Consider the following 27,819-nt stretch of genomic DNA (forward strand, 5'->3'; position numbering starts at 1 on the left):
TTCCTAAAGCAACCTCACCTCTGCACCTTGCACAAATTCATTACAACAGAGTCTCTCAGGGTTAGGTACCTAACAGCAGACAATTCCCCATACTGTTTAGCAAATAATAAAATATATTGAGGAAGTGCCTTTTCCTCTTCATCTTTAAATGCATATATAGATGGAGGACAGTCTCCATCTGAACTACAATGTTGCTTCCAATTACTTTTACTCAAATTGTTATCTATGTTGTGCTGAGTTGATTAGCAGAGTGGAACTGCTATTGTCATGGACAGATCACAGTGCTAAGCGAAGAGTATTGGCAGCTGCTGAGGGAAATCGCAAACACAAGCCAACAGCAATCAATACAAAACCTGGAATCCCAGCCAGTGTAGCTGTCATACCAGTGACTAGAACAGATACAGCTCTCCATTCATTTACCAAAGTATGTGAAAAAGGAAACTGGATGTGACATGCAGTGAGGGAAGGAGCAGAGGAAAGGGTGACATGCCAAAATATAGATCATGCTATTCAAATAGACCCAATATGCTGACAGCAGGTCAGGTCAGTGTTTTGTTTCTGGCTGTGCTTTCACTCCAGCAGTGCTGGTGAACAGCTACTGGGTTTCCATTTGATCAAAATATTAATGACTAGAAGTTCTATTGCCAAAAGCTTATAAACAGGAAGAAACATGCCTGAAATACTTAGTCCTGCCTTGAATGCAGGGGACTAGACTAGATGACTCGAGGTCCCTTCCAGTTCTATGATTCTATGAAAGGTATCATTTGGCTCCTTACCTTTCCATGGCTTTTCTTCATATGGGACACATAGTTTTTCCGATCAGGGTTCCATTGTGAACACTCCCTACAAGTCCAACCAACACTTTTCAAGATGGGTTTTGATTCTGAGTTGTTTGCCACTCTTGTGTCCTTCCTTGGCAAAGCAGTATGGGAAGTACCATTGGCTACTGACAACTCCTTTGGTGGTGCAAGAACTTGGCTGCTGGACGTTGTCTGAGGCTTCTGTCGAAGGTTAGAGACATCCTCAGGATATGGGGGGACCCCATGAACAGCCTAATTAGTAATAAGGGAATTGAGCATCAGAATCAAAAACAGTTTAAATAACATAGCACTGAGGAGTCCTTGTGGCACCTTAGAGACTAACCAATTTATTTGAGCATGAGCTTTCGTGAGCTACAGCTCACTTCATCAGATGCATACCGTGGAAACTGCAGCAGACTTTATATATACACAGAGAATATGAAACAATACCTCCTCCCACCCCACTGTCCTGCGGTATTGTTTCATATTCTCTGTGTATATATAAAGTCTGCTGCAGTTTCCACGGTATGCATCTGATGAAGTGAGCTGTAGCTCACGAAAGCTCATGCTCAAATAAATTGGTTAGTCTCTAAGGTGCCACAAGGACTCCTTTTCTTTTTGCGAATACAGACTAACACGGCTGTTACTCTGAAACATAGCACTGAGGTACTCCTAAATCCCCACCAAGCTTCTGCCCCTGAAATAGGCTAGAAAGTTCTGCCTGACAGAAGAGTTGTTCGAGTAGCATTGCTAATAATTTACAATAATACAACACTTCTATATTTGGCTCCCCATCTTGAGATCGTAACGTGCCTTATGAACATGAATAAATTAATCCCCACTACCCTGCTAGGTAGGTCAGTGTTGTTAAACCATTTTTAATATGAGGAAATTCAGGCACATGGAAGTGCAGTGACTAGAGCGCAGAGCCAGTAAAAGAACCCGGATTTCATAATTCCCAGTCTTGTGCCTTAATCATTCATTCAAAGGCACAAAAGGTCTTCAAATAATTGTTTCCATTTTCTAATCAGCAAGCAAAAGCACTTTACAATAGTTAGCTAATGGTACAAACTACATTTGGAAGATCATTAAGTGGTCCACCGAGACCCTCAGCAGTTTTCAAGTGGTGCGTGGAAAAAAGTTTGAGAACCACTGCAATACAGTATGAAAAACTTGCCAGGTGCATTATGGGGCTGGGGATTTGCCACTCCCCATGTAATGTGATGAACCAATACAAACAAAATAGGATGAACCAAACCCCTTCTTTTTATGTAAATGTAATGTACAAGGAAAGTAATCACAGAAAATATGAAATACCAGTAGAAACAGAAATGTTTCTAAATGGAATAGGTTTCCCACTTTTCAATCTGTCCTCATCAGCTCTTTAAAATCTTCCCTCTTAGTTACACGTGAAGTATTTAAAACATTTACGCTTTTTTTTTGCTTCAATATAAAACAACTGCCAATTAACCTGTGACATTACTGACATAACCTGTGACTGTATAGATCATTGTTGCAACCACTGTTATATATCTGCAGCAAATATTGTACAAAGGTTGTCGTGTAAGGTGTCTATGGAAAGGTTATGATTTGCTGGGCATGATCATACTGTCTGTATGTGTGTATCGTTTTTGTAGCTGAAGTTATGAATATTGGCTATGTACTTGTATCTCAATGTGTTTTCATTCTAAGTAACCTCAGTGAAGCACTTGGTCAGCTTCTTGAGAATATTCTCAGTATTCTCAGTAAGTGCCCAATCAAAAAACACTTAACTAACAATGGATTTTGGGAGACGCCATATCTGAGCTTTCCTGGGAACGTTCAAACTAACATGTAAACAATGGAGTTGGCCTGTAAAGAACCGAGTCATGCATGGACATGTGACTTGCCCATGTGACTCCAAACTCCATCTTGCTGCTGTGATCTTCCACGGGCAGAGAATATAAAAGGCCCTGAAAACTGCCCCGTGTTGTCTTCAATCCTGCTTCTGACCTTTAGAGGGACTTTGCTACAATCTGAAGCTCTGAACAAAGGACTGAATGATCCATCCCAGCTGTGGATGTACTCCAGAGACTTGATTTGAACCTGCAGTTTACTCCATCACTGCTACAAGCCTGAACCAAGAACTTTGCCATTACGGTTTGTAATTGATTCCATTTAGCCAATTCTAGCGCTCATCTATCTCTTTTTCATTTTATGAATAAACCTTTAGATTCTAAAAGATTGGCAACAGCGTGATTTGTGGGTAAGATCTGACTTGTATATTGACCTGGGTCTGGGGCTTGGTCCTTTGGGATTGAGAGAACCTTTTTTCTTTTACTGGGGTATTGTTTTTCATAACCAGTCATCCCCATAACAAGTGGCACTGGTGGTGATACTGGAAAACAGGAGTGTCTAAGGGAATTGCTTGTGTGACTTATGGTTAGCCAGTGGGGTAAAACCAAAGTCCTCTCTGTTTGGCTGGTTTGGTTTCCTCTAATAGTAAAGGAACTCCAGCTTTAGGCTGTAACTGCCCTGCTCTAAGCAATTTGTCCTGAATTGACACTCTCAAGGAGTGTCCCACCAAAGGCAGCATCGTTTATTTTTTTTTTAAATACCATCTCAAGAGATATAATAACAACAGATGAGGTACCTGGCTGTATCATTACCTGATCTACCTAAAAATGTCAGTGCTGTAAAAAGAGAGGTTACTGATCTTGTCTAGTAACTGGAGTTCTTTGAGATGTGTGATCCCTGGGTAGTATTCCACTGTGAGGGTATGTATGTCTTCCATGCACCTGAGACAGGAAGATTTTTGCGTGAAGTGTCTGTTAGGCTTTGTCTACACTGGCAAGTGAAAGGCAAAACTTTTCTTTTTCAGGAGGTGTTAAATAAACACAAAAACAAAAGTTCTGTCGACGACAAGCGCTGGTGTGAATAGCGCTTTGTCAGCAGGACCGCTCTCTTGCCAACAATGCTAATGCCGCTTGTTGGGGGTGGAAGTTTTTGTCGTTAAGAGAGCTCTTTCCTGCCGACAAGCAGCAGCTACTCCATGCGCCTTTTAGCAGCATGGCTGTAGCGGCACAGCCATGTCACTAAAAGTTGCGTAGTGTAGACATAGCCTTAGTCTGTACCCGCGCTCCTCCTCTCCTCATGCTCTGGACTGAGGGCAGAAGGGGTGATGTGGACCAACAGCCAAGAGGTTCTTTCTCTACCACAAGTAATAAATACAGAATCTGAAGCAGAGAGAAAGAAGGGCGGATAGTGGAATACAGATAGTGACCACAGAACTCAAAAACTCCACTTGCTATAAAAGGTAAATAATGCTGCTTCTGTGAGTGCTGGTTCCTATGTGTATTCCACTGTGAGTGACTGAGAAGCAGAGCCCATTTAGGAGAAGGGTGAGAGAACCTACGTGGTATTGATGACTCAAGTATCATCAATCTAAAGGATGCATTTGCTGCAGAGGCTTGAATAATGAATAATGTCTTGTGAAGGCAAGTATAGAGCTCTATACTGTAGCCTTACAGATATCAATAAGAGGCACTTCATGAAGTGAGGCTAGGGAAGCTGCCTTGACTCTGGTAGAGTGAGCCCTCACACCTTGAGGGGGAGAGCAATCAGCTGACTGACAGAGCAGAATACAGCTTGAAATCCACTTGGAAAATCTCAGAGAAGAGATCGCTTGTCCCTTCATCCATTCTGCCAATCCAGGCAATTTCCTAAATGAATTTGTTCTTTGTAAGTAAATGCCAATGCCCAGCACACACCCAGGGAAAAGAGGCTCTTCTCCTCCCTTCATTAGTGACACGTGGCTTCGGCAAAGAGAGGTGTATTGTCTGGTTTAGATGAAAGGCAGAAGAATTTTGAACCTCCATGAACCTTTTCCTTATGGAAAATTGTGTAAGCTAGAGTAGCCATTAGGTCTCCTAGTTCTTGAACCCTTCTTGGTGACCTGATGGCCACTAGAAGGGAGACTTTCATAGGTAGATAGGATAGCAAACATGTCAGCAATGGTTCAAACAGTTACTCAAATAATGCTGAGAGTACTAAGTTAAGATCCCATGTGGGAGCGTGTTTAGTTTCAGGAGGGAAGGTTCTAATGTGATGCTTTAGAAAATGTACAGCTGCTGGATGGGTGAAAATGAATGGTTATCAAGGGAAGTGGCAGGCACTAACTTCAGTTAAGTGCAATCATAGGGAGCTAAGGGAAAGACCTGAGGTCTTCAGGGTCAGCAGATAGTCCAGTTCTTCTGGAGACATCTGTTGATGCTGAACCCAAATAGAAAATCTCTGCTTAGCAAAGCAGAATTTTTTGGTGGATTCCTTTCTGCTATTATTAAAGATGGCTTGAATTGCTACTGAACATGTCTGCTGTAGGTTCAATGCCCATCCAAGTACCAAGTCTTGAGGTAGAGAGACTCCAGATTAGGATGTCTGATCTTGCCCCTGTCCTGTCTGTGTCAAGAGGTCTGGGAAAGATTGGATATTGATGGGTGGATGTGCTGATGGCTGGAGAAAGTTGGGGAATGAATCCTGTCTAGGCCATTTGGGAACAATAAGGATGACCACTGCCCTATTCTGCAGAATCTTCCTGAGGGCTCAAGATAAGAGAGGAATGGTGGGAAAGGCATACCTTAAGGGTCCCATCAACAAGATTAGAAAGGCATCCTCTTTGGAGTCCTGACCTTGCGCCCCTTTGGCGCACTATATCTTGGATTTCCTGTTTTCTCATGACTGTGATCCTAACAGCATCCCAGTGCAAGAGACTCACGTATCTGGCAGTGAGTTTCAGCTGGCCTGACCAATTCAGTGTACCCCAACTCATTAATATCATAATCTATATTTAAAAGGAGTCACGTAATATATCAGTAGGAAGCTAATAACATACTTTTTAATATTACTGTGTGGTGTATTGGGAATTATGTTCTTAAAGTGTCTCTGCTAGGCAGGGCTGAAGTTACCCCACCCTAGATAAACAAATGTGGTTCTGCCACCTTGAAAGTACTTCCAAGGTACATTGACGGACAATGGGAATGTATTTACATAAAAGGTAAACAAAACCATGAAGTCAACAAGGGGAGGAGATAACCACTCAGCTTCATGGCAGGGGGAGGAGATTGCAGGAACAGATCAATTTGCGTTTTAGAAAACACCAGTGCAGGAAGAAACCAGCATGGAATTTCCTTCACCATGAGACTCCAAATCTCCTTCCTCACAGCTTGAATGAACTTTACTTTGGGGGGTAACTTTCAGAAGAATCCATTTCAAAGGTGCGCTGGAGTATAAAAGAGAAGGGCAAAGAACCCCAAGGTATCTTTTATCTAAGGAGACAAAAAGAACCAAGCACTCTGGACTTTGTGGGAGAAGTAACTGTAAACAGGGAACAGTCATAAAGTGTTTCCAGTGGGGTCATACAGGGTTCAGTTCTTGGCCATATATTATTTAATATTTTTTTCAGTGACCTGGAAGAGAATTAAATCATCACTGATAAAGTTTGCAGATGACACAAAAATCGGAAGAGTGATAAATAATGAAGAGGACAGGTCACTGATTCAGAATGATCTGGATCCCCTTGTAAACTGGGTGCAAGCAAACAATATACCCTGTAATACGGCTAAATATAAATGTATACATCTAGGAGCAATGAATGTAGGCCATATTTACAGAATGGGAAGCAGTGACTCTGAAAAAGATTTGTGGTGGATAATCAGCTGAACATGAGCTCCCAGTGTGATGCTGTGGCCCAATAGCTAATGCAAACCTGGGCTGGATAGACAAGGGAATCTGGAGTAGGAATAGAAAGGTTATTTTACTTCTGTGTTTGGCACTGGTGCAAAAGCTGCTGGAATACTGTATCCAGTTCTGGTGCCCACAATTTAAGAAGGATGTTAGTAAGTTGGAGAGGGTTCAGAGAAGAGCCACGAGTACAAAGCCTGCTATGTAGTGATTGAATTCCTAGAGTCTATCTATCTTGACAAAGAGAAGGTGACTTGATTACAGTCTCTGGGCACCTACGTGAGGAACAATTATTTAATAACAAGCACTTCAATCTTGCAGAAAAAGCTCTAACATGATCCAATGGCTGGAAATTTAAGCTAGACAAATTCAACCTGGAAATAAGGTGTAAATTTTTAACAGTGAGAGTAACTAACCATTGGAACAATACATTAAATGTCATGGTAGATTCTCTATCACTGACCGTTTTAAAATCAAGATTGGATGTTTTTCTAAAAGATTGGTCTAGGAACTATTTTGGAGAAATTCTATGGTCTGTGTTATACAGGAGGTCAGACAAGATGGGCACAATGGTCCCTTCTGGCCTTGGACCCTTGGAATCTATGGAGATGATGATACTCCTATCGGCCCTGGCAATACTGCTAGATCTGGCTCTTCCTCCTCCTCTTCCATGGGCTGCTGAGGGGGCTCTGGCTGATCTCTGGGGGGAAGAAAGGGAAGGAGGGATGGTGAGATTCCCAATGAAAGTGGACTGATTCAGGATATTGTAATATGGATCCCATAGTCCCTTGTAAAACCAGTAAGAGGGATCCAATATAGGTTGAGGAGATCTTCAAGGCACAGTTTAAAAACAGTCCTGGGGGGAAGGGTATCCCATCTTAGGAGGTCATGGCAGTGCCTAGAGGATCCAGAACCTTCTATCTGGGATGACATCTCCTAGTGGAAGTGATGTCAGTCCTTCCCCCATGTCAAATTCCCTGGAAGAGGAAAATGTGGGCTCCAGCTCCAGTGGCTGTGCTGCCAGTACCATGACTAAAGAAATGCCCCAACTGGTAGGAAGAACTTCTCTCATAGCATTCATGGACTAATGGTGTCAGAATCTACCTTGTAAGGACCAGGCCCAATAGGAGGCAATGTTCTGGATCTAGAAGGATGATGATATCCTCTGAAGTGAAGTATCTATTGCCACTCATCGGTGTGAAGAGTCTTCTTCCTATGTTCCTTTGGAGCTGGCATGGAAAGACTCTTGGAAGCCAGTGTTTCATTATGCAAGCTTGTGGATAAAAATGGACCAAGAGGTTCTCAGGTGTCCCTTGCCAGTACTGGTGGTTGTCCAAGCCTTGACTCCTGTCTCTCCTTGCTCGGTACCGGTGGTTCTGCTCCTGTCAACAGTGCCAATGCAGAGGCACCCTTATTTTTCAGAACCTCTGGGTTGTTACCGTGACCCCTATGGGCTCTTGAGCCTCCTGGGATCCAGAACATTGTCATTGTGAAGTGTCACCTGATTTAGAAGGTGTTGGGTAAGCAGCCCTCCTCTTAGAGTGGGATTTCTCTTTAGGCTTCTGAAAGTGCTCCCTACCTTCATGGTAAGCCCAGGAAGAGTCTTGGTGCTACCTTTCGTTGCCCCTGCATTAGATGTGTGAGAGCTAGGCCTTGCCCAGTATACAAGATGGTGTTTGCCTGGTCTGAATTGAACTGAAGCCTCATAGTATTGTCCATTAGATGTCTCCTACATCTGAACTTCTGTTGATTAGGAAAGGAGCGGAAGATATAACATTCAGGTATGAGCTTTTCCAAGACAGAAGAGGCTCCCCTCAAGGTCATCATTTACCAAGAAGGACTGGGGCAGGAGATGCCATTCCTGAAGGTCAGATTCCTGGGCATAATCTGCATTCCATACCTGGGGTGGGAGGAGGTAAAAGGGGGCAGAAGGGACTTGTTCCAAATTCTAACTAACCAAAATAACTCAAACTAATACTTAACTAACAAAAGGTTTTATTTTACAATATTTACAGATTCAAAGTTGGAGGGACAGTTCCATCTCAGATCATGTGGTGACAGAAAGGAATTGGCAGTCAGGCCCCACTTAGACCAGAGCACAAGGAGAGAAAAAGCACAGGTATGGACCAAAGACAAATCCCACCAACAGCGAGCAAAGAGCTTCAGTTTCAGATGCATGGAGCACATGTGTACCCCACAGTGGAATATACAAAAGGATCAGCATGTGAAGGAGTACTGTGTCCAGTTCTGGGTGCCACACTTCAGGAAAGGTGTGGACAAATTGGAGAGTCCAGAGGAGAGCAACAAAAATGATAAAAGCTTTAGAAAACCTGACCTACTAGGAAAGGTTGAAAAACTGGGCATGCTTAGTCTTGAGAACAGAAGTCTGAGAGGGGACCTGGTGAGTCTTCAAATATGTTAAAGGTGATTATAAAGAGGATGGTGATCAATTGTTCTGCACGTTCACTGAAGGTAGAGTAGGATGTAATGGGCTTAATCTGCAACAAGGGAGATTTAGGTTAGATATTAGGAAAAACTTTCTAACTCTAAGGAGAGTTAAGCACTGGAACAGGCTTCAAAGGGAGGTTGTAGAATCCCCATCCTGGAGGTTTTAAAGAACAAGTTGGACAAATACCTGCCAGCGATGGTCTAGGTTTACTTGTTCCTGCCTCAGCACAGGGGGCTGGACTTGATGACCCCTCAAGTTCCCTTCTAACCCTACCTTTCTATGATTATATAACATCACTACTACATATTTTTGTTATAAAGTAAAATTTACTAATGTTACCCAAACTTGTATAGTGAAATTTTACTTTACACCACAATGCCCCCTGGCAAAAATTAATTACATACATAAAATAAAACCCCACCACTTCCTTCCATCTCCTGCCCTCAGAGTCACTTCTGCCTGTATACAGACACACACAAAAAGGGCTCTGTGCTATCAGTAAGTCAGATTCAGCTACCTACCTTGACTTGCTGCATTAATTGTTGTTTCTGCATATACACTAATTGACACTGCGGACACTTAAATACTCCCACCAACAGCTTGTTGGCATTCTGTTGGAAGTGCTCCTGGAGCAGCTTCTTCTTGTTAAAGACAGTCTCACAAGAACATTTGTAGATAACCCTGGAACAATTTAAAAAAAATAAAATTCATGCTCAGTATATTGACTATTTTGAAAAGACACTAGATATAAGAAAACTCTATGATTTAGTCTTAGAAAGGGAAATAACTTATTAGTGAATGGAGTTCTTTCAGTGTGCACATACCCATGCTTTTTGGTTATACCCCAAACAAGCTGCAGAGGCCCCAGAACCATTTGAAGCAATTAGCTGGAGGGGCTGAATGCATCAGGCACATATTGAATGTTCTAAAAAGAGGATCCATTAAGCCCTGCATAGATTGGGAGGGTAACCATGGATATACAGAGGTAATTCATTCAGAGAACCACAGCTACCTGTTACTTTCAACCCAATTCAATTCCCCTCACCCATGCACCCACAAGCTCTTTCAGCCATGGCTAGAGGGGAAAAAGAAGAGGTTGCAGAGTGGAGAACACAAGACAATTTCTCCAGCTTCTTTAGGCAATGGCACCCCGAACATCCAGAAGCCAGAGGAGGCAGTTGTAGTGCAAACTCCTTGTCAGTAGATGCCACTCTTACTCATGGGCAGGCAGGGCGTTGCAGCTGAGACTCCTCGCTGCAGCTGCTCAGCTCCCTCCCTATCTCTCCACCCCCAATCTTACGAGGCTCTGAGTTCAGGGCAGGGAACTTTGGCTTGGCAGAGACTAAGCCCCTGGCAAACAGCAAAAGCAGCAGCTTTTCCTCCTCCTCCTCTGACAGAGACAGGCAAAGGAAGGAGATGTGGGGGTGTGGAGGTGGGAGGGAATGTCAGTTCCAGAGCCATCCAGTGGCTAACACAGTTTACACAAAACATTGGGCAAACAGTGTAAATGCTTCCAAATGCTAAGGGCACTTACTGAGTAGTCTTGTGAGGCTCTTCTGGGTGCTGACTAGTAATATGGGCAGTGGTACTGTCTGCAGATTTGAAAGCCATTGGACAAAAAGAACATTTGTGGAAGACTTCGCAGTGTTTCTCGTGAATGTGCACTTTCAGCATAGCCAGCAACATAAAGACAACGCCACAGTGGATACACCTGGAAGACAGAGGGGAAAAAAATCTGTATTAAAACACACCAAGCACTGCCTCTCTTCAACTTCCAAAGGGAAACACAAAAGTGAAGAGTGGAGGACACCAGAGCATGGTGTTAGCTCTCACTTGACCCGCTCAGTAGTGATCTGGAAGAGGCAAAAAGCAGAATGTTAACGGAATTAATGAATCTTAAGGCTTTGCCCATGCATTGAAGCATGGAAAGTAAGGGGTTAACTGATGCCGCTCCAAAATCATCACAGGCATTGGCTAGCACCAGCTCATTAGTCTCCCCCTTCAATCTAATCCCCAGCTCCCCGTTTCATGTTAACTCAGCGATTGCCTGTGTGCACCAGGCCTGATGAAACAGCAGTCTTTTGAGTCCCTTGTGGAGCTCCAATTTCCGGCTCGGAGACTTAGCCTCTGGTCCAGTCTGGAGGTGGTGGTAGTGCGGGATAAAGACACTGTGCGTATCCTGGCTGAGTGAACTGGGAGCTCCAGGGCTGTCCAGCTGGTATCTCGCACCAGCACGAAATTCACATTGAAAGGCTAAGGTAACAAAAAGCAATCCCACCCTATTCCTTGCTTCCCTGTCTCCCAAGAGATTGGAGAGAAGGGGGAGGTTGATGGTCCTATCACACAAACACCCTGTTTAAAATAACCCTATAACCTCCCCCTTCCCCATCCCAAACCCTCATTGCGGCATCCGGCCACATTACAGCTCCAAGGCTCAGTCCCCCAGCCTTGTAACTTTATTTCCCAGCAGGGTATTTATGGGAATGGTGGGAAACATCCATCACCGGTGAGAAAAAAGAAATAGTACAAAAAGAGCTTAGAGAAACTAAGAACACAGGCAAGAAAGAGCAAAATGAGATTCAGCTCAGAAAAATGCAACTAATAGATCTGGAGAAAATAATCCAAATCACAGCCATTCAATGGGTGAAATACATTTGGAAAGCAATAATGTCATTAGAAACCGAGGCGTGGGAAATGGTAAACACAATACAATACAGCTCAATATGGCAGCAATAAAGGCTATTATGATTTGCAGATGGGATGTCATATGTCCCCCTGTATACAACTCTGATGAGACTGTCTCTCTAGTATTGCACTCAGCACCAAGCACGTCAATACCAGAGACATAGAAACAAACTAGGGTAGAGAGGGGAGAGAGAAAAGAAACAAAAATAATGAAGGGCTTGGAAGGAATGATTTATGGAGAACACTGTTGGGCTGGGTAGGCAAGTGCCTGCTGGAAAAAGAGCAAAGAGTGGCCTCCAGGGACAGTACACCCCGCTCACCTCTCTGCATCTGGCTTTCTTCACAACTAAGGCTACGGCTACACTACAGAGCTTAGTGGCGCAGCTGCATCACTGCAGCTTTGCCGCTCTAGTCTTGATAGGTCAAACATTCTAAGCAGATGGGAGAGAGCTCTCCCATCGATTTACTTCAGCCCCCGTGAGTGGTGGTAGCTATGTCGGCAGGAGAAGCTCTCCTGCTGACATGGTGCCATCCACACTGGTGCTTAGGTTGCTGAAACTTACGTCACTTGGGCGGGTTGCTTATTCACCCCCCTGAGCAACATAACTTATACCAACCTAAACTGTAGTGTGTACATAGCCTAAAACAAAGGAAGGGACAGTAGGGGCAGCCAAGGTCCTATAGGCAAGGTTCTCCCAAACTTTTATCATTTCATCCATTCATTCAGTCTCTCCTTGCAATTACAGAGACCTAGAAATACTGCCCCCAGTGAGCTGGCAATAACTGCTTGCACTTAACCATTCCTTCTTTCCATCCATCCCACCTTTTTTCATATGCAAAACATACAAAAACACTATTCTGTGTATCAGTTAAGGGTGCTCTACACATAACATGCCTATGACAAAACCTCAAAAGCAAGGAAAGGAAAAGGTAAGCCCTTTAACAGCACATGCCCTCTCCTCCTCCATCTGGATATATGCACCTGGCACAAACAACTATACACCACAACCTTAGGGCTTGTCTACACTGACAGCTCTCCTCCAGTGCAGATACTCTGCTGTAGCGCTTAGTGAAGAGGCTACTTATACCAATGGGAGAGCTTCTCCCATTGGTGTAGGTATTCCGCTTCCCTGAGAGGTGGCAGTTATGTAAATGGGAGAAGCCCTACCATTGACATAACACCGTTTACACCAGGAGTTAGGTCGTTATAACTGCGTTGCTCAGAGGTGCTGATTTTCCATGCCTCTGAGCGACATAGTTAAACTGACATAAGTTGGTAGTGTGGATCAAGTCTAATTCTGAGGCTAGGATGCCAGCGCTCCAGCAATCCTTCTCCAAACTCCTACCACCACAAATAAACCAGTCTATCCCATTCTCAACTGTCCCTTCTGCACTGTTCTGGGAAACAACATTCACTCAGATTTGGGATCTGAGGTTGTGCATCAGATATGTTATGTGTAGACCCTGAATCTAACAGTGTTTGTGTGTAGATTTCCCAGTTTTCTTAGTTTTAGAAAGGATCTCTGACATACCAGCAGCTGTCTTGAAACAGGATCTTCATGACAGTAACCAGCCACTCAAGAGCTTGTGAAAATAGCTTTCCTCAAAGCTTCTTCTCTCCAGTGCACAAGAATGCTGCTGGAGTAGATCTCTTAAGCAGCTGGTGTGCTGTGACCACTGCTTTGCATGCTGGACAGTTTGGGCTCATTGCTTCTCTGTGCTCCTCTTTCGTTGTATCCATCTGTTGTCTTTTGTCTTGTATTTAGATTTTTAGCTCCCTGGGGCAGGGAGTGTCTTTTTGCTCTTGTGTGGTGTGTACAATGCCCAGCACAGTGCAGCCCTGGTTTATGATTGAGGTTCTTAGCTGCTACCACAATACAAATAAATAATAAAAAATAATCCCAACACCAAAGAAGAGGAAGGGATATTGACAGAACTAACAGTGACTACTGTGGCCACACCGCTCCCCTTCTCCTACAGCCAACTAGGCACTTCACAGAAATCCTGTCCTTTGTAAAAGGAGCTGCCACTTTGTCAAAGATCCTCCCCATGACACAACACAAGTGATGCTGAAGTACAAAACTCCCTTCCCCTTGACTATGGTAAGCCCTGACGTGGGGATATTACCATGGAGCATCTAACAAAAGGTAGGTGCTCTCCTAAAGCGTTCAGGATATATTCCAAATGTCACACTGGAGAATGGAGGCAGGGGAGGAAACATGTTATTTGACAGCTCTCTGTTCCAAGTTTTCAGTTATGAGAAAAATGCCAATTATCTTTTCCTTTTTGTTAATGAATTTGAAAATTTTTACCAGTACCCTGTGAATTCTGCAGCCATGAAAACTGCAGCAGATTTCACCCCGCCTCAGAATTGTGATCCAGAATCTCAGATTTCATGTAAGGTTTCTAACCCTCATGGTTAGAAGAAAAAGCTTGAAAGAGTAATCTGAGTGAAACAAATGCAGTGATGGCTGCCTGAGTTTCCAGGCAGCCTGAAACGTTATCTCTGAGAAAAGGAACCGAGTCGTTCATCTTAATGGGCTGTTAACTCAGAAACTTAAAGATGGTGGCATATTGCTGAAAACTAGAGTGTAGGGACAGCAAAAAAATAAAATGAATTTAATATGAAAACAAACAATAGAGGAATGCAATGAATGTACTATTTATTTTTATATTTAATTCAATAAAAATCTCCATTTTATAAATGTATTGGAAACAGCTACAGAATTTCCAGAGTGCTGCAGAATCTATGGACATTGTCACAGAATTTAGGTCCATCTTGCCACTGAGTACATGGGGCCTTGTATTATTGCAAGACACACTACATCTCACAGAGCAAGACTTTCTACTGTTTTCTAGCAACCCAAAGGGACTAAAAAGCTATCAAGTTTGACCAGCTGAGAATTCTTCTAGTGTGAGGGAGCTTCCAGCTGGCATGAAGATATGTAGCTGGTTCCTATGTGAACCACTCACCCCACATGCAAGAAAGGAGGCAGAGGGGAGCATAGCTGGGATACTCCTGCACTCTGGCATTCTGTGGTCTGTTGGGGACCACAGTTAGCTGTCTTAAGTTTGACCAGCCCTTAGATTACTCTAACCTATGCCAGGGCCAGTACAAATATACAAGGAGAATCTGGGTATGTCTGCACAGCAAAGAAAAACCTGCAGCTGGTTGTGCCAGCAGACTGGGCTGTAGACTTCTGGGCTTGGATTGGGTGGGACGGTCCCAGACTATAGGCTCCAGAATAAGCCTGGAAGTCTACACAGCAATGAAACAGACCTAGAGCCAGAGATGGCTGTCACGGGGCAGCCAGGGGATTTTCTTTGCTGTGTAGACATACCCTCAGGGAGCTATAATCAGCTTCTGGATATGCACTTCATTGCACCAAATATCTCCTATAATCTTGAAAAGATCTATATACTACCTATCTTAAAAGCAGAATTTTCCTACAGAAAATGGATGTGTGGATGTGGTGTTAACTTTCCTAGAGATCAACAATAGGACCTGGGTAAGGCACTTATCGTTCTAAATAGAAAGCTGACAGTAAAAATAAATCTAAGCTTGAGTGCGTATAAAACTGGAAAGATTTCAGGGCCAATATTTTCAAAAGTCACAAATAATTTTGGGTGCCCAACTTGAAGTTTATACAAATTGGCCAATTTCTTCTTCTTCTTCTTCTTCTCCTCCTTCTTCTCCTTCTAATTTTTCTCCTTCTTCTCCTTCTCCTCCTCCTCCTCCTCCTTCTCCTTCTCCTCCTCCTCCCTCCTTCTCCTTCTCCTTCTCCTCCTTCTCCTTCTTCTCCTTTTCCTCCTCCTCCTCCTCCTCCTCCTTCTCCTCCTCCTTCTCCTTCATCTTCTTCTCCACGTTCTTCTTCTCCTCCTTCTTCTCATCCTTATTCTCCTCCTCCTTCTCCTTCTTCTCCTAGACTCCTCCTCCTCCTCCTCCCTCCTTCTCCTTCTCCTTCTCCTCCTTCTCCTTCTCCTTCTTCTCCTTTTCCTCCTCCTCCTCCTCTTCTTCTCTTCCTTGTTCTACTTCTCCATCTCCTTCTTCTCCTTTTCCTCCTCCTCCTCCTTCTTCTCCTCCTTCTCCTTCTTCTCCTCCTTCTCATTCTTTTCTTTCTTCTCCTTCTCCTTCTTCTCCTTCTCCTCCTTCTTCTTCTCCTCCTCCTCCTTCTTCTCCTCGATCTTCTCCTCCTTCTTCTTCTACTACTTCTTCTCCTCCTCCTCCTTCTTCTCGTCCTTCTTCTCGTCCTCCTTGCCTCCTTCTTCTCCTCCTTCCCCTCCTATTTCTCCTCCTTCTCCTTCACCTCCCTCTCATCCTTCTTTTGTCCTCCTCGTCCTTCTTCTCCTCCTCCTCCTTCTCCTCCTTCTTCTTCTTCTTCTTTTTCTTCTCCTCCTACTCCTTCTCCTCCTTCTTCTTCTTCTCCTTCTCCTCCTTCTTCTCCTTCTTCGCCTCCTTCTTCTTCTCCTCTTCCATCTCCTTCTCCTACTCCTCCTTCTCCTTCTCCTTCTCGTTCTTCTCCGCATTCTTCTCCTCCTTCTCCTTCTCATTCTCCTCCTCCTTCTTCTCTTCCTTCTCCTCCATCTCCTCCTCCTTTTCCACAACCTTCTTCTCCTCCTCCTCCTCCTCCTTCATCTCCTTCTCCTTCTTCTTCTCCTCTTTCTGCTCCTCGTTCTCCTTCTTCTACTCCTCCTCCTTCTCCTTCTCCTTCTCTTCCTACTTCTCCTCCTTCTTCTTCTCCTCCTTCTTCTCCACCTTCTCCTCCTTCTCCTACTTCTTCTTCTTCTCCTCCTTCTACGCCTCCTCCTCCTCCTCCTTCTTCTCCTTCTCCTCCTTCTTCTCCTCCTTCTCCTCCTGCTCCTTCTCCTTCTTCTCCTTCTCCTTCTCTCTCTCCTTTTCCTCCTTCTTATTCTTCTCCTTCTTCTCCTCCTAATTCTCTTCCTTCTCCTCCTTCTCCTTCTTCTCCTCCTCCTCCTCTTCTCCTTCTTCTCCTCCTCCTTCTCCTCCTCCTCCTTCTTCTCCTTCTCCTCCTTCTCCTTCTCCTCCTCATTATTCTTCTCCTCCTTCTTCTCCTTCTCCTTCTCCTCTTCCTTCTTCTCCATCTTCACCTCCTTCTTCTTCTTCTCCTCATTCTTCTCCTCCTTCTCCTTCTCCTTCTTCTTCTCCTTCTTCTCTTCCTTCACCGACTTCTTCTCCTCATTCTCCTCCTCCTTCTTCTCCAACTTCTTTTTCTTCTCCTTCTACTCCTTCTTCTCCTTCTCCTTCTCCTCCTTCGTCTTCTTCGCCTTCTCCTCCTGCTCCTTCTGCTACTTCTCCTTCTTCTTCTTCTCCATCTCCTCCTTCTTCTCCTCCTTTGTCTTCTTCTTCTCCTCCTCCTTCTCCTTCTCCTCCTTCTCCTTCTCCTCCTTCTCCTTCTTATCCTCCTTCTTCTTCTCCTCAGTCTCCTTCTCTTTCTCCTCATTCTCCTTCTTCTCCTCCTTCTTCTCTTCCTCCTTCTCCTCCTCCTTCTTCTTCTCCTCCTTCTCCTTCTCGTTCTTCTCCTCATTCTTCTCCTCCTTCCCCTTCTCCTTCTCCTTCTTTTCTCATCATCCTCCTTCTTCTCCTCCTCCTCCTTCTCCTTCTTTTTCTTCTCCTTGTTCTCCTCCTCCTTCTTCTTCTCCTTCTCCTCCTTCTTCTCCTTCTTCTCCCCCTTCTCCTTCTCCTCCTTCCTCTTCTTCTCCTTCTCCTTCTCCTCCTTCTCCTTCTTATCCTCCTTCTTCTCCTCCTTTTCCTACTCTTTCTCCTCATTCTCCTCCTTCTTCTCCTCCTCCTTCTCCTCCTCCTTCTTCTTCTCCTCCTTCTCCTACTTCTCCTTCTCGTTCTTCTCCTCATTCTTCTCCTTCTCCTTCTCCTTCTCCTCCTCCTTCATCTCCTTCTCCTTCTCCTTCTCCTCCTTCTTCTCCTCCTTCTCCCTCTCCTCCTTCATCTTCTTCTTCTCCTCCTCCTTCTTCTCCTTCTTCTCCTTCTACTTCTCCTCCTTCTCCTTCTCCTTCTCCTACTACTCTTCCTTCTTTTCTTCCTTCTCCTCCTTCTCCTCCTTCTTCTTCTCCTTCTCCTCCTCGTTCTTCTTCTCCACCTTTTTCTCCTTCTTCTCGTTCTCCTCTTTCATCTTCTTCTTCTCCTTCTTCTTCTCCTCCTCCTTCTTCTTGTCCTTCTCGTTCTCCTTCTCCTACTTCGTCTTCTTGTCCTTCTCGTTCTCCTTCTTCTCCTCCTTCTTCTTCTTCTTTTCCTCCTTCTCCTCTCTTTTCTCCTCCTTCTCCTTCTTCTCCTCCTGCTTCTTCTCCTTCTTCTCCTTCTTCTCCTGCTCCTTCTCCTTCTCCTTCTCCTCCTCCTCCTCCTTCATCTCCTCATTCTTCTCCTCCTTCTCCTTCTTCTTCTCCTTCTCCTCCTCTTTCTGCTCCTCATTCTTCTCCTCCTTCTCCTTCTCCTCATTCTTCTCCTCATTCTTCTCCTTCTTCTCCTCCTTCTCCTTCTTCTCCTCCTTCTCCTTCTTCGTCACCTTCTTCTTCCCCTCCTCCTCCTTCTCCTCCTTCTTCTTCTTCTCCTCCTTCATCTCCTCCTTCTCCTCCTCCAACTTCTCCTCCTCCTTCTTCATCTTCTCCTTCTCCATCTTCTCCTCCTTCTCCTTCTTCTTCTTCTTCTCCTTCTCCTCCTCATTCTCCTCCTTCTCCTTCTCCTCCTCCTTCTTCTCCTCCTTCTACTTCTTCTTCTCCTTCTCCTCCTTCTCCCTCACCTTCTCCTCCTCCTTCTCCTTCTTCTCCTCCTTCTCCTTTTCTTCCTTCTTCTTCTTCTCCTCCTCCTTCTCCTTCTACTCCTTCTCCTTCTTCTCCTCCTCCTCCTACTTATACTTCTCCAACTTCTTCTCTTCCTTCTCCTCCTTTTTCTTCTCCTTGTTCTCCTCCTTGTTCTTCTCCACCTTCTTTTTCTTCTCCTTCTACTCCTTCTCCTTCTCCTTTGTTTTCTTCTCCTTCTTCTCCTTCTGATTTTCCTTCTTCTCATCCTTCTTCTTCTCCTCCTTCTCCGCCTCCTTCTCCTCCTCATTCTTCTTCTCCTTTTCTTCTTCTCCTCCTTCTCCTTCTCCTTCTCCTTCCTCTCCTACTTCTCCTTCTTCTCCTCGTCCTTCTCCTCCTCCTTCTTCTCCTCCTCCTCCTTCTCCTTCTTCTCCTCCTCCTCCTTCTCCTTCTTCTTCTCCTCCTTCTCCTTTTTCTCCTCTTCCTTCTTCTTCTCCTTCTCCTCCTCCTTCTCTTTCTACTTCTTCACCTCCTTCTCCTTCTTCTCCTTCTTCTCCACCTTCTTCTCCTTCTTCTCCTCCTTCTTCTCCTTCTCCTCCTTTTTCTTCTCCTTCTTCTTCTCCTCCTACTCCTTCTCCTTCTCCTCCTTCTCCTCCTCCTTCTCCTTCTCCTCCTCCTCATTCTTCTCCTCCTCCTCCTTCTCCTTCTGCTTCTTCTGCTTCTATTTCTCTTCCTTCTCCTCCTTCTCATTCTCCATCTTCTCGTCCTTCTCCTTCTTTTTCTCCTTTTCCTCCTTTTTCTTCTCTTTCTTATCCTCCTTCCTCTTATCCTCCTTCTTCTCCTTCTTCTTCTCCTCCTCCTTCTCCTCCTTCTCCTCCTCCTTCTCCTTCTTCTCCTCCTCCTTCTTCTCCTCCTCCTCCTCCTTCTGCTTCTTCTCCTTCTTTTTTCTTCCTTCTCCTTCTTCTTCTCCACCTTCTCCTTCTCCACCTCCTCCTCCTTCTCCAACTTCTCCTCCTCCTTTTTCTCCTCATTGTTCCCCTCCTTTTCCTTCTTTTCCTCATTCTTCTACTTCTTCTCCTCCTTCTCCTCATTCTTCTCCTTCTTCTCCTCCTTCTCCATCTCCCTCTTCTCCTTCTTCTCCTCCTACTTCTTCTCCTTCTCCTCATTCAACTTCACCTTCTTCTTCTTCTCCTCCCTCTCCTTCTCTTCCTTCATCTTCTCCTTCTTCTCCTTCTCCTCCTCTTTCTTCTTCTACTCCTTCTCCTCCTCCTTTTCCTTCTACTTCTCCTCCTCCTTCTCCTCCTTTTCCTTCTCCTTCTCCTTCTCCTCCTTCTTCTCCTTCGTCTTCTTCTCCTACTTCTCGTCCTCCTCCTCCTCCTTCTTCTTCTCTTTCTTCGTCTCCTTCTTCTTATCCTCCTCCACCTTCTTCTTCTCCTCCTCCTCCTTATTCTTCTCCTCCTTTTTCTCCTCATCCTTCTCCTTTTCCTTCTTCTCCCTCTTTTTCTCCTTCTCCTCCTTTTTCTTCTTCTCAACCATCTCCTTCTCGTCCATCTTCTCCTTCTCCTTCTTCTTCTCCTTCTTCTTCTTCTTCTCCTTCTCCTTCTTCTCCTACTTCTCCTCCTCCTCCTCCTTCTCTTTCTTCTCCTCCTACTTCTTCTCCTTCTTCTTCTCCTCCTTCTCCTTCTTCTCCTCCTCCTTCTTCTTCTCCTTCTTCTCCTCCTTTTTCCCCTTCTTCTCCTTCTCCTTCTTCTTCACTTCCTTCTCCTCCTCCTCCTCCTCCTTTTTGTTCTTCTCCTCCTCCTCCTTCTTCTTCTCCTCCTCCTTCTCCTTCCTCTTCTGCTTCTTCTCCTTCTTTTTTCTTCTCCTACTTTTTCTTCTCCTTCTTCTCCTCCTTTTCCTTCTTCTTCTTCTCCTTCTCCTTGTCTTCACCTTCTTCTTATTTTCCACCTTCTCCTACTCCACCTCCTCCTCCTTCTCCTCATTCTTCTCCTCCTTCTCCTTCTTCTCCTCATTCTTTTCTTCCTTCTCCTCCTTCTTCTCCTCCTTCTCCTCCTCCTACTTCTTCTCCTTCTCCTCCTTCCTCTTCACCTTTTTCTTCTACTTCTCCTTCTCCTCCTTCTTCTCCTTCTTCTCCTTATTCTTCTCCTTCTTCTTCTCCTATATCTCGTCCTCCTCCTCCTCCTCCTTCTTCTTCTCTTCATTCGTCTCCTTCTCCTTCTGTTCCTCCACCTTCTTCTCCTCCTCCTCCTTGTTCTCCTCCTCCTTTTTCTCCTCCTCCTTCTCCTTCTCCTTCTTCTCCTTCTTTTTCTCCTTCTCCTCCTCCCTCTCCTCCTTCTCCTTCTTTTTCTTCTCCTTCTCCTTCTCCTCCCTCTCCTCCCTCTCCTTCTCCTCCTCCTTCTTCTTCTCCTTCTTCTTCTCGTCCTTCTTCTCCTCCTCCTCCTTCTTCTCCTCCTCCTCCTTCTTCTCCTCCTCCTCTTCCTTCTCCTCCTTCTCCTCCTCCTTCTTCTCCTTTTCCTCCTCCTTCTTCTCCTTCTTCTCCTACTCCTTCTCCTCCTTCTCAATCTCCATCTTCTCCTCTTTCTTCTTCTCCTCCTTCTCCTCCTTAGTCTTCTTCTCCTTGTCCTCCTTCTCCTTCCCCTCCTTCTCATTCTCCATCTTCTCCTCCTTCTTTTTCTCCTCCTTCTTCTCCTTCATCTTTTTATTCACTTCCTTCTCATCCTCCTCCTCCTCCTCCTTGTTCTTCTTCTCCTTCTTCCTCTTCTTCTCCTGCTCCTCCTCCTTATCCTTCTTTTTCTCCTTCTTCTCCTTCTTCTCCTTCTTCTTCTTCTCCTCCTTCCTCTCCTTGGTCTTCGTCTCCTCCTTCTCGTCCTGCACCTCCTCCTCCTTCTTCTTCTTCTCCTTCTTCTTCTTCTTCTCCTCTGCCTCATTCTTCTCCTCCTCCACTTTCTCCTCCTCCTTCTTCTTCTCCTCCTCCTTCTCCTTCTCCTTCTCTTCCTTCTTTTTCTCCTTCTCCTCCTCATTCTCCTCCTTCTTCTTCGTCTCCATCTTCTTCTCCTCCTCCTTCTACTTCTCCTACTCCTTCTCCTTCTCATTCTTCTCCCCCTTCTCCTTCTTCTTCTCCTTCTCCTTTATCTTCTCCTTTTTCTCCTTCTCCTTCTTCTCCTTCTTATTCTCCTTCTCCTCCATCTCCTCCTTCTCCTTCTCCTCCTTCTTCTTCTTCTCCTTCTTCTCCTCCTTCTTCTCCTCCTCCTCCTCCTCCACCTTCTTCTCCTCCTTCTCCTTCTCCTTCTCCTCCTTCTTCTTCTCCTCATTCTTCTACTTCGTCTTCTTCTTCTCCTCCTTCTCGTCCTCCTCCTCCTCCTCGTCCTTCTTCCTGTCCTGCACCTTCTCCTTCTTCTCCTTCCTCTTCTCCTTCTCCTCCTTCTTCGTCTTCTCCTTCTTCTTTTTCTTCTCCTCCTTCTCTGTCTCCTCCCTCTCCTTCTCCTTCTCCTCCTTCTTCTCCTTTCTCTCCTTGTCCTTCTCCTTGTCCATTCTCTTCTCCTTTTCCTTCTCCTTCTTCTTCTCCTACTCCTCCTTCTCCTCCTTCTTCTTAGTCTTCTCCTTCTTCTACTCTTCCTCCTCCTCCTCCTTTTCCTTCTCCTTCTTCTTCTCTTCCTTCATCTCCTCCTCCTCCGCCTCCTCCTTCTCCTTCTCCTTCTCCTTCTTCTCCTCCTCCTCCTTCTCCTACTTCTCCTCCTCCTCCTCCTCCTTCTTCTCCTCCTTATCCTTCTTCTCCTCCTTCTCCTTTTCCTTCTTCTTCTTCTTCTCCTTCTCCTCCTTCTCCTCCCTTTCCTTCTCCTCCTCCTTCTTAGTGTTCTCCTTCTTCTCCTCCTCCTCCTCCTTCACTTTCTCCTTTTTCTTCTCCTCCTTCTTCTCCTCCTCCTCCTCCTCCTTATCCTTCTCCTTCTTCTCCTTCTCCTCCTCCTCCTTCTCCTTCTTCTCCTCCTCCTTCTTCTCCGCCTTATCCTTCTTCTCCTTTTCCACCTTCTTCTTCTTCTCCTTCTCTTCTCCTCATTCTCCTTCTTCTCCTACTTCTCCTCCTCCTCCTTCTCCTTCTGCTCCTCCTTCTTCTCCATCTTCACCTCCTTCTCCTTCTTCTACTCATTCTTCTCCTCCTTCTCCTTATCCTTCTCCTTCTTCTCTTTCTTCTCCTCCTTCTTCTCCTCATTCTCCTACTCCTTCTTCTCCACCTTCTTTTTCTTCTCCTTCTCCTCCATTTTCTTCTCCTTCTCCTCCTCCTTCTGCTACTTCTTCTTCTTCTCCATCTCCTCCTTCTTCTCCTCCTTTGTCTTCTTCTTCTCCTCCTTCTCCTCCTCCTCCTCCTTCTTCCCTCCTTCTTCTCTTTCTCCTTATCCTCCTTTTTCTCCATCTTCACCTCCTTCTCCTCCTCATTCTTCTCCTCCTTCTCCTTCTCCTTCCATTCTCCTTCTTCTCCTCCTTCTTCTCATTCTCCTCCTTCTTCTCCTCATTCTTATCCTCCTTCTTCTTCTTGTTCTTCTCCTTCTTCTTCTCCACCTTCTTTTTCTTCTCCTTCTACTCCTTGCTCTCCTCCTTCTCCTTCCCCTCCATCTTCTCCTCCTTCTTCTTCTCCTACTTTTTCTTCTTCTCCTCCTTCCGTTCCTCCTTCTCCTTCTTCTCCTTCTTCTTCTCATCCTACATCTCCCCCTTCTCCTTCTGCTTCTTCTCCTCCTTCTTCTCCTCCTTATCATTCTTCTCCTCCTTCTCCTTTTCCTACTTCTCCTTCTTCTTCTCCTTCTTCTTCTTCTCCTTCTCCTTCTCCTCCTTCTTCTCTTCCTTCTCCTCCTTCTTCTCCTCATTCTCCTCCTCCTTCTTCTCCCTGTTCTCCTCCTTCTTCTTCTCCACCTTCTTTTACTTCTCCTTCTACTCATTCTGCTCCTTCTCCTTCTCCTCCTTCGTCTCCTTCTTCTTCTCCTTCTCCTTCTCCTCCTTCTTCTTCTCCTTCTCCTCCTTCTCCTCCCCTCCTCCTTCTCTTTCTCCTTCTCCTCTTTCTTCTCCATCCTCACCTCCTTCTGATACTCATTCTTCGCCTCCTCCTCCTTATCCTTCTCCTTCTTCTACTCCTTCTTCCCTTCCTTCTCCTCCTTCTTCTCTTCCTTCTCCTCCTTCTTCTCCTCATTCTCGTCCTCCTTCTCCTTCTTATCCTCCTTCTTCTTCTCCTCCACCTTCTACTCCTTCTCCTCCTTCTCCTTCTTCTTCTTCTCCTCCTTCTCCTCCTCATTATCCTCCTTCTCTTTCTCCTCCTCCTTCTTCTCCTCCTCCTTCTCCTCCTTCTCATTCTCCTTCTTCTCCTCCTTCTTCTTCTTCACCTCCCTCTCCTTCTCCTCCTTCTTCTCCTCCTCCTTCTTCTCCTCCTTCTCCTCCATCTTCTCCTCCTTTTTCTTCGCCTCGTCCTCCTTCTCCCCCTCCTTCTTCTTCTCGTCCTTCTTCTCCTCCTTCTCCTTCTCCTTGTCCTCCTCCTCCTCCTTCTCATCCTCCTTCTCCTTCTGCTCCTTTTTTTCTCCTTCTCCTTCTCCTCCTTCTTCTTCTCCTTCTTCTACTCCTTCTCCTTCTTCTCTTCCTTTTTCTTCTACTCCTTCTCTTTCTCCTCCTTCTGCTCCTTCTGCTCCTCCTCCTTCTCCTCCTTCTCTTTTTTCTCCTCCTCCTCCTTTTCTTCTCCTCCGCCTTCTCCTTCTCCTTCTCCTCCTTCTTTTTCTCCTTCTCCTCCTTTTTCTTCTCCTTATTCTCCTCCTTCTCCATCTTCTCCTCCTCCTTCTCCTCCTCTTTTTCTCCTTCTCCTCCTTTTTCTTCTCCTTATTCTCCTTCTCCTCCTTCTCCTTCTCCTCCTCTTTTTCTCCTTCTCCTCCTTTTTCTTCTCCTTATTCTCCTTCTCCTCCTTCTCCTTCTCCTCCTCCATCTTCTCCACCTCCTCCTTCTCCTCCTCTTTCTCCTTCTTTCTCCTTCTCCTCCTTCATCTTCTTCTCCTTCTCCTCCTCCTTCTCCTTTTTCTTCTCCTCCTTCTTCTCCTCCTTTTTCTCCTTCTCCTCCTCCTCCTTCTTCTTCTCCTTCTTCTTCTCCTCTTTCTTCTACTCCTTTATCTTCTTCTCCTTCTCCTAATTCTCCTTCTTCTCCTTACTTTTCTCCTTCTCCTCCTTTTTCTTCTCCTTCTCCTCCTCCTCCTCCTTCTTATTCTTCTCCTCCTTCCCCTCCTCCTTCACCTCCTCCTTCTTCTCCTCCTCCACCTTCTCCTCCTCCTCCTCCTCCTTCTTCTCCTCCTCCTCCACCTTCTCCTCCTCCTCCTCCTTCTTCTCCTCCTCCTTCTCCTTCTTCTCCTTCTCCTCCTCTTTCTCCTTCTTCTCCTCCTTCTCCTTCTTCTCCTCATTATTCTCCTCCTTCTCTTTATCCTTCCTCTCCTCCTTCTCCTTCTTCTCCTCATTATTCTCCTCCTTCTCTTTCTCCTTCTTCTCCTCCTTCTTTTCTTCCTTCTCCACCTTCTTCTCCTTCTTCTCCACCTTCTTTCCTTGTTCTCCTTCTCCTTCTTCTCCTCCTTTTTCTCTTCCTTCTTCTCCTTCTTCTTCTCGATCCCTACCTTCTTCTTCTCCTTCCCTACCTTCTTCTCCTTCTTCTCCACCTTCTTCTCCTGCTCCTTCTCCTTCTCCTCCTTCTCCTTCTTCTCCTCCTTCTTCTTCTCCTTCTCCTCCTCCCTCTTCTTCTTCTCCTCCTCCTCCTCCTCCTCCTCCTCCTCCACCTTCTCCTTCTTCTCCTTCTCCTTCTCCTTGTCCTCCTCCTCCTCCTTCTTCTCATCCTCCTTCTCCTTCTTCTCCTTTTTTTCTCCTTCTCCTCCTCCTCCTTCTTCTTCTCCTTCTTCTACTCCTTCTCCTTCTTCTCTTCCTTTTTCTTCTACTCCTTCTCTTTCTCCTCCTTCTGCTCCTCCTCCTTCTCCTCCTTCTCTTTTTTCTCCTCCTCCTCCTTTTCTTCTCCTCCGCCTTCTCCTTCTCCTTCTCCTCCTTCTTTTTCTCTTTCTCCTCCTTTTTCTTCTCCTTATTCTCCTCCTTCTCCTCCTCCTCCTTTTTCTCCTTCTTCTCCTCCTTCTCCTTCTCCTTCTTTTCCTCCTTCTTCTCCTCCTTCTCTTTCTCCTTCTTCTCCTCCTTCTTTTCTTCCTTATCCACCTTCTTGTCCTTCTTCTCCACCTTCTTCTCCTTGTTCTCCTTCTCCTTCTTCTCCTCCTTCTTCTCTTCCTTCTCCTCCTTCTTCTTCTCCTTCCCTACCTTTTTCTCCTTCTTCTCCACCTTCTTCTCCTTCTCCTTCTTTTCGTCCTTCTTCTCTTCCTCCTCCTCCTTCTTCTTCTCCTTCCCTACCTTCTTCTCCGTCTTCTCCACCTTCTTCTCCTCCTTCTCCTTCTCCTCCTCCTCCTTCTTCTTCTTCTCCTTCTCCTTCTCCTTCTTCTACTCCTTCTCTTTCTCCTCCTTCTCCTTCGCCTTCTCCTTCTCATTCTCCTCCTTCTTTTTCTCCTTCTCCTCTTTTTTCTTCTCCTTATTCTCCTTCTCCTCCTCCATCTTCTCCTCCTCCTCCTTCTCCTCCTCTTTCTCCTTCTTCTCCTCCTTCTCCTTCTTCTCCTCCTTCTCATTCTTTTCCTCATTCGTCTCCTCCTTCTCTTTCTCCTTCTTCTCCTCCTTCTTTTCTTCCTTCTCCACCTTCTTCTCCTTCTTCTTCTCCATCCCTACCTTCTTCTTCTCCTTCCCTACCTTCTTCTCCTTCTTCTCCACCTTCTTCTCCTGCTCCTTCTCCTTCTCCTCCTTCATCTTCTTATCCTTCTCCTTCTCCTCCTTCTCCTTCTTCTCCTCCTTCTTCTTCTCCTCCACATTCTTCTTCTCGTCCTTCTTTTCATCCTTCTTCTCCTTCTTCTCCTTCTCCTTCTCCTCCTCCTCCTCCTTCGTCTTCTTCTCCTTCTCCTCCTCCTCCTCCTTCTTCTTCTCCTCCTTCTTCTCATCCTTCTCATCGTCCTCCTCCTCCTCCTTTTTCTTTTCCTCCTTCTCCTTCTCCTCCTTCTTCTTCTCCTCCTTCTCCTTCTCCTCCTTCTTCTTCTCCTTCTCCTCCTCCTTCTTCTTCTTCTTCTCCTCCTCCTTCTTCTTCTTCTTCTCCTCCTCCTCCTCCTCCTCCTCCTCCACCACCTTCTCCTCCTCCTCTTTCTCCTTCTCCTTGTCCCCCTCCTCCTCCTCCTTCTCCTCTTCCTTCTCCTTCTTCTCCTTTTTTTCTCCTTCTCCTCCTCCTCCTTATTCTTCTCCTTCTTCTACTTCTCCTTCTTCTCTTCCTTCTTCTTCTACTCCTTCTCTTTCTCCTCCCTCTGCTCCTTCTGCTCCTCCTCGTCCTCCTTCTCTTTTTTCTCCTCCTCCTCCTTTTCTTCTCCTCCTCCTTCTCCTTCTCCTCCTTCTTTTTCTCTTTATCCTCCTTTCTCTTCTCCTTATTCTCCTCCTTCTCCATCTTCTCCTCCTCCTTCTCCTTCTCCTTTTCCTCCTTCTTTTTCTCTTTCTCCTCCTTTTTCTTCTCCTTATTCTCCTCCTTCTTCATCTTCTCCTCCTCCTTCTTCTCCACCTTCTTCTTCTTCTCCTTCTTCTCGTCCTTCTTCTCTTCCTTCTCCTCCTTCTTTTTCTCCTTCCCTACTTCTTCTCCTTCTTCTCCACCTTCTTCTCCTTCTCGTTCTCCTTCTCCTTCTTCGTCTTCTTCTCCTTGTCCTTCTCCTCCTTCTCCTTCTTCTCCTCCTCCTCCTTCCTCTCCTTCTTCTCCTCCTTCTCCTTCTCCTTCTTCTCCTTCTCCTTCTCTTCCTTCTTCTTCTCCTTCTCCTTCTCCTCCTTCTTCTCCTTCTCTTCCTCATTCTTCTCCTGATTCTCCTTCTTCTTCTCATTCTTCTCCTCATTCTTCTCCTTCTTCTCCTCCTTTTTCTCCTTCTCCTCCTCCTCCTTCTTCTCCTTCTTCTCCTCCTTTTCCTCATTCTTCTTGTCCTTCTCTTTCTCCTTCTTCTCCTCCTTCTTTTCTTCCTTCTCCACCATCTTCTTCTCCATCCCTACCTTCTTTTTCTCCTTCCCTACCTTCTTCTCCTTCTTCTCCACCTTATTCTCCTGCTCCTTCTCCTTCTCCTCCTTCTCCTTCTTCTCCTCCACCTTCTTCTCCTCCTCCTCCTTTGTCTTCTTCTCCTTCTCCTCCTCCTCCTACTTCTCCTTCTCCTTTTTCTTCTCCTCCTTCTTCTCCTCCTTCTCCTCCTCCTCTTTCTTCTTCTCCTCCTTCTTCTCCTCCTTCTGGTCGTCCTCCTCCTCCTCCTCTTTCTTCTTCTCCTCCTTCTTCTTCTCCTTCTCCTCCTTTTTC

The 27,819-nt window shown here is 45.5% G+C and overlaps 1 long non-coding RNA gene across 1 annotated transcript; it reads right to left on the minus strand.

Moving 5' to 3' along the window:
• Positions 1-965: 965 nt before the first annotated feature.
• On the minus strand, positions 966-10,656 carry LOC144270934 (uncharacterized). Its single transcript, XR_013347274.1, has 3 exons — positions 10,502-10,656; positions 9,489-9,648; positions 966-1,052 (listed from the first exon to the last, which is right to left on the minus strand). It is a non-coding gene; the product is annotated as an uncharacterized LOC144270934 (long non-coding RNA).
• Between the last annotated feature and the right edge of the window lie 17,163 nt (positions 10,657-27,819).

The sequence above is a fragment of the Eretmochelys imbricata genome, chromosome 10, assembly GCF_965152235.1.
Source record: "Eretmochelys imbricata isolate rEreImb1 chromosome 10, rEreImb1.hap1, whole genome shotgun sequence".
NCBI lineage: Eukaryota > Metazoa > Chordata > Testudines > Cheloniidae > Eretmochelys > Eretmochelys imbricata.